General features: G+C 48.9%; 1 protein-coding gene and 1 non-coding gene across 2 annotated transcripts in view; both read right to left on the bottom strand.

Annotated features, from left to right (window-relative positions):
• The window catches only part of LOC127042430 (zinc finger protein 707-like), an 85,853-nt gene that overhangs the window by 32,845 nt on the left and 44,087 nt on the right, over window positions 1-8,921 (bottom strand). The window lies entirely within an intron of this gene.
• On the bottom strand, window positions 3,901-3,973 carry TRNAV-AAC (transfer RNA valine (anticodon AAC)). The gene has a single exon. It is a non-coding gene; the product is annotated as a tRNA-Val (tRNA).

Genomic DNA, 8,921 nt, shown 5'->3' with positions numbered 1-8,921 from the left:
CCCAAGAACCAATCCCTGCAGGAACTGCTAGAAAGGAAAATCCACTCGATCATGGTTCCCCATTTACTATCAGAGTTTTTAATCTATTTAATGTATGCCGTGTTTATTTTGTATCATTCTAGTTTTTTTTAGTAAAAATATTGTGCTAATCAAGTCATGTCCCTTACGGAAGTTTAGGTATATTACATCAATACTATTAGCTGCAACCAAACTTTTGATCTCATCCAATAAGGATATCCCGTTAGTTTGATAGGCTCTATTTTCTCTAAACCTTTGTTAATGGGCACTACAATTCTGACCTTCTAACTTCTATTCTTTATGATTGACTTCCCCTTTCTTCCATATATTTTATTTGGAGAGTGCTTGGATTCCTACCAGGGAGCCACTATCAGGGTCCAGAGACAGCCCCATCTCCTATATTAAGCTCTGGCTAGTAGCTATGTGATAAAGTGAAGACCCTGCTTCTGTCTGTCAGATGGGAGACACAAAGGTTCTCTCTTCTACCTCTGATGCTCCTGGCTGCTGTAAGCAAGGTGGGGTGGGACTCTGTTAACATGTGCCTCCGGAGCTTCCATTTCCCTGGTGCTGCTGTTCCGTGAATAGTGGGGTTGTGAGTGGGTCAGCAGGTACTGAGTATTGGACTCCTGCTCTTTCAGGGGCCGGTGACCTTCGAGGAGGTGGCTGTGTATTTCTCCAGGGAAGAGGGGACTCTGCTGGACCCCACTCAGAGAGCCCTCTACAGAGATGTCATGCAGGGGAACTATGAGACGATGGTCTTGCTGGGTAAGGATTCCTGTCCCTTCTGTTCTTGGAAGGGGAAATGAAGAGTGAAGGTTCATGCCACCCCCACAATGCCATCTGTACCCTGTCCTGTTTCAGCATCACCCCAATAGGCCAGTAACATACATACTACCAGAGACCCTCCTCTGCTGCAGAACACTTTGGGAACAGAGCACAGGAGCAGCATCACACAATGTCAAATATCTCCTCTTTACTCAAGTAAAACTGGGGTTAGGTCCAGCATAATGAACAGAAGCTTCCTACCCCCAGCCTTCTCTCAAAACCTGAGCCTTCTCTACCCAAACCAGAATGTGCTTGGGGTGTAACAAGCAGGCGGCTGGAGTCAGAGCTGCCAGTCCAGGGTTACTTATCATACAGACACTCAGTGCGTCCTTGAACGCTGGCTGGGAGTATCCAGACAGGGGAGCTCCAGCAGCAGAACACTGAATCTCACCCAGGATTACAGATGACACAACTCCTCGCCGATCTGGATTGCACCCCAGCATGTGAAAATGGCCTAGGTTGGTAGTGACATTTCTTGAGACATGGAGAGTCTTGCTCCCATATCACCAGGTGTAATAAAAATAACAGGAAAGGCCAAATATGGAAAACTGATTGTTCAGCTTGCTTTTGACCTGCATCATATTTTGCAGTATATTCCAAATAAGGAAATTAACGTGCAACGTATGTGTCATTGTTTGTGGTTTTAAGCTGTAAAAGGCTTGTGTGATTTTTAGCTCAGGAACAGTATTCCAATAGCTGTCGCCCCCTGCGTGCTTGTAACCAAGAAAAGAGCCTCAGGCTGAGCTGATTCAAATATTAATCCTGTGGTCGTTTTCCACAACAGCCTCAATAGGTCCCTGTGATGGAATGTAAGGCTACATCTAGACTACCCACCGTATCGGCGGGTTAAAATCGATTGCTCGGGGATCGATATATGGCGTCTCATCTAGACGCCATATATCGATCCCCGAGCGCGCTTATATCGATTCCGGAACAACACCAACCCCAACGGAGTTGCTGATTTGACAGGGGGAGCCGCGGACATCGATCCCGCGCGGTGAGGATGGGTGAGTAATCCGATCTTAGATATTCGACTTCAGTTACGTTATTCACGTAGCTGAATTTGCGTATCTAAGATCGATTTCCCCCCGTAGTGTAGACCAGCCCTTAATGTCTTCACACCTTCCCCTGCAGGAGAATGGCTGTTTGACCAGCTGTTTGCCTTGCTGTCTCTGAGGAACTGGTCTGTGGGTGTTCCCCAGAACTGTAACTTTTTCAGTAATATCATACTGTAAAATCTCACAATTTTACATACAGTGTTACTACACATTTTAACAGGAGGATAATATTCAGTAGGTTATGCGTTTTTCTAATGATACCTCACAAGCCATTTTCCACTAGCAGGGTCTTCTCTGTTCACAGAATTTCTGATAGTTTGATGTCTGCTGGCACTGGATATCACTATTTTGGCATCTCTCTCTCTGTCTCAGTGAGCACCCGCTGTGGTTGTTGAAAGTCTGTGATGGGATCTATGGGATGCAACTGAACAGTGGCACCCCTGAGCCCTTTGTCCCACCACCTGGGCTCCCTCTCACACATGTGATGCTGAGACAAGCTGTGAATCTCTGGCAGATATTGCACTTACACAGACATCCGTAGATATGGACACAGCCAACTGAATTACATGAATGCTTCTGCAGCCACTCATAACACTAATGATAGAAAGTCGCCCCCCCTACAGCTCTGCAGCCTTGCACCCCTGGATCATACCATCTTGCCTTAATCAGAAGCCTGATCAGTGTGAGTTTATTACACAGGGTCCACCCCTCCCTCACTGTGAATAGTACATGAACCAGCCTTGTAATGGAGCTGAGATTTCCCAAGAACTTCAAGCAAAATACACCAGTTTAAGTAGAGCATAAAACAGATTTATTAACTACAGAAAGATGGAGTTTTAAGGATTATAAGTGGTAGGAATAAAAGATCAAAGTAAATTACCATGGAAATTAAAGATAAATTCACAATCTAAACTTTACACCTTATTACACTAGGGCGTAGTTCAGTTATGCACACAGGAAGGCTTAATGCTCGAGCTGCTGCACATGCTGGGCAGGCTTAAGGTCGGGCTCCCCATGGCAGGAGAGAAGAAGACTCGGCCCCTGGAGGGGCAGGCTGGGGCTTCCTGGATCCCATTTGCTCACAGCCAGCGCCCTGCCCCCACTCCCAAGTCATCCATGGCGCCCCCAGGTCGGCCAGAATGGAGCAGCAGTTTTCACTGCACTACGTCCACTTATGGCTTACAGGCAACTCCCAGACTCACCACAGTCCACCATCTCGGCCAGAAAGGAGCCCACTCAGCCTCACCATTGCTGCTTTTCCTTCCCCCCAGAACCCCGCTTCTCCTGGGCTGCAAGTAGCCATCCCTGGGATGCCAACAGGCAGCCACAGGGGTCTGTCTCTCAGCAGCCAACCGCACCTCCATGGGTTCAGCCCTCAGAAGGGCAGGTGGGGGTTTCCTGGATCCCAGTTGCTCACAGCCAGCCCAGCCTCCACCTCTAAAACCATCAGTCATGCCCCCAGGTTGGCCATAAAGGAGCCGCCATTCTCCACTTGGACTCAGCTTTGCTTGTTTTCCTTTCACCCAGAACCTCCCTTCTTCTCCTGGGCTGCAAGTAGCCACTCCTGGGAAGCCAAGAGGCAGGCACACGATTCTACCTCCCAGCAGCCAACCACACCTCCCCAGGCTTTGCAGAATGAAGGGTGGTGCTCTACTAACCCCACTTAGCCGCACAGCTTCTTCCCTGCCTTCCTCAGCTCAACTTTCCTCTATTGCCCCATTCCTGCCTCACTTCCTCCTTTGGCCAGTCACGCAAAGGAGCCCAGCAGGAAGTGAGAGCCTCTATAGGCCAACCTCCAACAGCAGAGGTGGCCAAGCCACAAGCCTCCAAATGGTGACTGGCCTAACTACTCTAGGTTCTCCAGCCTGACACCAAGGTGCTTTCTCCACTGCTGTCAGCATCCTCTGTCATGCAGGGGTTGGAGTTATCCCAGGGACAGGCCAATAGGAGGAGTGCCCTTTCTGAATAACAAGGGGATCTGGGAAAAGGAAAGCCAGCATGTTTCTGCCTGGTTTTGAACCAGGGACCTTTTGCGTGTTAGGCAAATGTGATAACCACTACACTACAGAAACTCCACCTACTGGGTTGTTGCTCACTCTGGCACAGACTGATGGACAAATCTAGAGAATGTGGTGGTAGCCCCTCGATAGGTCAGCTGGCAGGGCAGAGGACTGGAGCCAGCACTCAGGAAGTCGTCCTTACCTCGCCCGTGTGACTCCAGCTTGAGGGAGAGCTTCTTTTTCTTCTCCTTGCTGACAAAGAGCAAGAGAAGAATGAAAGGTCAGGTGGGCCAACTCGGTGCAGAAGCCCATGCTGTCTTTTCCTGCTGCATAGCCTGAAATGAGGGACTCGTGGCAGTTAAAGGAACTGCTGCACTCTCAGAAAACATCCCGCCCGTGCATAAAGGAGGATAGAAGAGCCTGTTAGTCTAGCACGCTCCCAACTGAACTGTTTCAGCAGCTGCTAGGTTTCTTTTTGGCCTGTTACTTTTCTGTCTGGGATGTTGTTGTCAGCTGTGGCACAGAAAAAGGACGTCATTGCGAGCTGCCCATGAAGATAAGATTAACTTTTGCCTTCCTTGCTCGGCTTTACTTGCTTCCTCACCCTATTCCTGCCTTAGTTCCTGTGTTACCTGAAGGCAACGGGGGCCCAGCAGTACGAAGAGGAAGTTAGACAGCTAGACCCTGGTGGCAAAAGTTCTGCCACCGCTTGCCACCCCACTCTCTTCTCCCAGCTTCACATATTGACCGCCAGGGACTTGGTGCCCAGCAGCGCAACGGAAGGCAGTGGACAGAGCCACCCTCGCCTTGAAGCTCTGGCTCATTAAACCGTATCTTCAGTCGCTGATGGCCAATGAGAGACCAACAGCGCTTGCCATTTTAGCACTTGAAAATGCCATGGGTCAGTCACTGGATCTCTTTAATGCTGTTACATAACAAATGAAAATAGAATCTCAGTGTGACATTCTGTACCTTTGGGGGAGTGTGCTGTAACCCCCATATTCCTCATTTTCATATAATCGTGATCTTATATACAGAGCATGCCTTGTAAGGTATCAGGGGAAAGGATATGATCTGCTGAAAGTCATTTCTCTACCCATAGATGTTTACCATTCATGCATATGAAGTTATGAGAATTGTGCAGTGTGGTTATCACTATGCTGTAAGGTGGGGGAGTCAGCCAAATATTAGCTCCCCAGTGACAACAGCAAGGAAAGTAACCAACACCCGGACAGGGTGTCAAACAACCCATCAACAGCCATTGTTCAGCAAGGGAGCTACAGTGCAATCACTTACCTGCAAGAGGACACCCCAGGGGAATTGCTCAGACTTGCTTGGAGAGACGCAGTGATGCTCACCTGACTCTGAAGGGGGAGCAAAGCCAAGAGGGAAGAAAGGACATGATAAAAGCAGAGACATTTGCCATGCTTTGTCTCTCTCGTCCACCTACATCTACAGACACCCCCACACCAAGCAACTGAAGCGCTGACGAAAGGGGAGAGCCTGGCTGAAAAGCCACCAGCCGGCCTGTAGTGAGAAGCATCTAAGTTTGTAAGGACATTGAAAGGGTTAAGATCAGCTTAGAGTGCATTTTGCTTTTATTTCACAAAAACAACAAGGAGTCCGGTGACACCTTAAGAACTAACAGATTTATTTGGACACAAGCATTCGTGGGTAAAAAGCCCTCTTCTTCAGATGCATGGAGTGAAAATTGCAGATAGAGGCATAAATATATATTGGAACATGATGTAAAGGGAGTTACCATACAAGGGGAGAACCAGTGTTGAAGGCTAATTCAGTCAGGGTGGATGTGGCTCTCTCCAAGTAATTGACAGGGAGGTGTCAATACCAAGAGAGGGAAAATTGCTTTTGTAGTGAGCCAGTCACCCCCAGTCCCTCTTCAAGCTCAAATTAATGGTGTTAAGTTTGCAGATCAGTTGTAACTCTGCAATTTCTCTTTGAAGTCTGTTTTTGAAGTTTTTTGAATGGCTTCTTTTAAATGGCTACTTTGAATGGCTACGTTTAATTGTGTTATTGAATATGAACATGTAAACGTGTTATGGAAGTCCCATGTGGTCTAGTGGTTAGGATTCTTGGCTTTCACCCAGACAGCCTGGGTTCAATTCCCCACACAGGAACAATGCAGAGCTTCTCCTTGGAGGGGAGGCAAGAAACAAAAAGAATAGGAAAGGATCCTGCCAGCAGTAGAGCTGGATAGAGTTGGGAGCAGTACTGGATTTGACATGGTGCCATAGTGCTAGGCCCAAGCTCTGAAGGGACCTGTAACAGTAACTTCCTCCCCTCTGCAGAAAGGGAGCCTCAGAGCAGCCTCGATATTCAGTAGGGGAGCTGAGACCCCATAGGGCCCTGGGAGCTGTAGTTCCTTGACCAGCTCCCTGCCTTAGAGCAGAGAAGGAACATTTGCCAGCATTCCCTTGGCTGCTATCAACAGGAAAGGGAGGGGGGAAGCTGTGAGACTCCATGCGCTGCAGCTTGCTGTGGTTGGGGGGCGGGGTGCCACCTGTGAGTAGGGAAGAGGTGTGATCAAGGAGTAGAAGGCTTTGGCCCAGGTAGCACCCTCAGAAGACTTCCCCAGACAGGCTTAGGGATGCTGGTGTGACCTCGCCTGGCAGCCCCCAAAGATGGAACTGGGTGGACTAACTGGACAGGGCCCCTCTCTATCTGAAGCTGGGCAAGGGAGGTATGTGGATCCCACCAGAAGGTAAAATGGTAAGTAAGGAAGGGGAGGCTTTACTGGACCTGGACAGCTTCAGATACAGGACAGGAGGATTTCCACTTCTGAGCCATGAAAATAGAAATTGACTTTTCCTTTCCAGATGTATCTAATATTCATAAAGGGAATCTAGCCCCTGCCTTCCAGATCTGAACACCTCAAAATCAGGAGTGCTCAAGCTCAATTTGGGCAGCTGTTACTTCATTTCTCCCAAATCAAATATGCTGATCCACTGTCATTTACTGTAGAAAAAGTAGGAGAAAATTGAGCAACAAACGTTGGGGTCTTCACAGTGCTAACGAGGGCTGGAATTGCTATTTTCAACAGCCATTACACTTTTTTTTTTAGTTTTGTTTGTTTAAAAGGAAGACAGTGATATTGCACTGGCAAATTCCCCATAGAAACAAAGAATGGAACAAAAGAATAATAAAGGCACCTCAACTTTCCTCATTTATGTAGGACGGTCTTATTAGATGGATCCAGACATCTTCCAATCACAGAAGCTGATAATTGTTCCACTTTACTGCAGTTCTGTAACCATGCAGGAACCTAGAGGAGGAAAGTGCCTAACTCCAGAGTCTGCAGCTGCCTAGGGCCAGTGCTGAGGATTTAGAGTCCCTAGTGCTGCCCTTGCAAGGTTCAAGCATGCTCAGCCTTGGCATTGCCTCCGCTCCTGCGGCTAGTAGCTGCAGCTGTCTAAGGCTGGCCTCTGGCAGTTGCCCCATGGCTGTAGCTAGAGAAACCTACAAGTGGCTCTATGACTCCTGGGGCCATTAAGCTAGAGCATCCTAAAGACACTGGAGTTAACCTCAAGGAACAGAGGTCACCAGTAGGAAAGGAATGTCGGGGGAGCAGGGAAGGCGGGAGCAGGTCAGGCTTGCAGAGGGAGCTTCCAGCTGGTTGGGAGCATGTCCAAAGTAGAAAGGAAACAAGTATGGGGAGAGGTGGTGGTGACCAGGTAGCAGACTAGCACGTAGATGGGAGCAGAGGGAGAGACGCTGGTGTCTTCAGATTCCCAAGGGCTAAGTCCTCACTTTGGGGAAATGGTGTTTGCAGGTGGCTTGCTCACATGGCAGGATGGGGGCTGAGGGAGGGATCTGTCAGAAATGATCAGGTGTCTGCTGGCTTTAGGACTTTGAGCTGAGACTAGGACCACATGCAGTGACTGGTGACATGGGGGGTACTGGAGACAGTGGCTAGAGAAGGTCTGAATGAGGAAAGAGATAAATCTGTGGGGAGTTTCCTTGGTCACTATGAAAGTTCTGCTCACTGTGGACACTGGTAAACCCACATGGGTGTACAGCTCAATAAGAAAACCCGCGGGCTGAGGGAGCTGTGTATGGCAATGCATATAGTCATGGAGAGGTGTGTGATCAAAATGAAAAATGTCTCTGAGGTTCAGTACCGGGTATACGAAGGCACCAATGGCACTGCCCCACCAGGCCCACACTCGGAGCCCACAGTTACTATACTGGGGCCCACAAATATGTTTGGTGCCAGGGCCAACAAAAGGTTAATCCAGCCCTGACTGCCTGAGCACTATTTCAGCCTCACATTTTTGGGTGGAACTCCCACAGTGAGAGCTGCAGAGCACTCCCCCGCAACACACACGCACACACTTGTCCTGGTGTTTGGAGGGGAACAGGAGAAAGGACAAAAGAAGAGATGAAGAGAAAGGAGGGAGGGACAGGTGGATGGAGGAAAAGGTGAAACACAAAGGACAAACCCTAATGTCCCCATGATTCTAAGGGACAAAATCCCAGGTGCGGAATAAAATTCTGCCTCCTTAAAGCTCATGTTTTCCATGCCTAGAATTCAACTCTCACCAGATGGATCAGACTGAACAGGTTTCACACCTCCAGGAGGCTCTTACCTTCTAAAGAGGGACGGCTGTTTTCTAGTAAAATCACTACAAGGGAAGGAGAAAACTGGAAAGAGGTTTCTCCTGGCGCTCACGTCCAGTGAACCCGAATACTCTCTCAGTCCTCAGACAGAGACCTGGAGAAGGAGACTTGCTGAAGCAAAGCCACAGGGGTCTCTGAGGTTTCCCTAGCCCCTGGCCCCTGACTGATGTCAGGATCTCTCTGTGAGGTCACCACCTGCTCACCAATAGTCTTTGACCAATAGTGTGAGGTCCTGCAAAAGCCTTTGTGATGTCACTGCCACACCCCGCCCTTGCTGTGCCAATGTCCTGCCCCCGGCCAGGCACTTTGGAGCTTTGAGCTACTCCCTGTGGATCACCTCACTCAAGGAGCTTTTCTAGTAGAGCATCCTCAGATGTCTAAG

This window comes from Gopherus flavomarginatus, unplaced genomic scaffold, assembly GCF_025201925.1.
Source record: "Gopherus flavomarginatus isolate rGopFla2 unplaced genomic scaffold, rGopFla2.mat.asm mat_scaffold_43_arrow_ctg1, whole genome shotgun sequence".
NCBI lineage: Eukaryota > Metazoa > Chordata > Testudines > Testudinidae > Gopherus > Gopherus flavomarginatus.
This window is presented reverse-complemented; position numbering and strand designations above follow the sequence as displayed.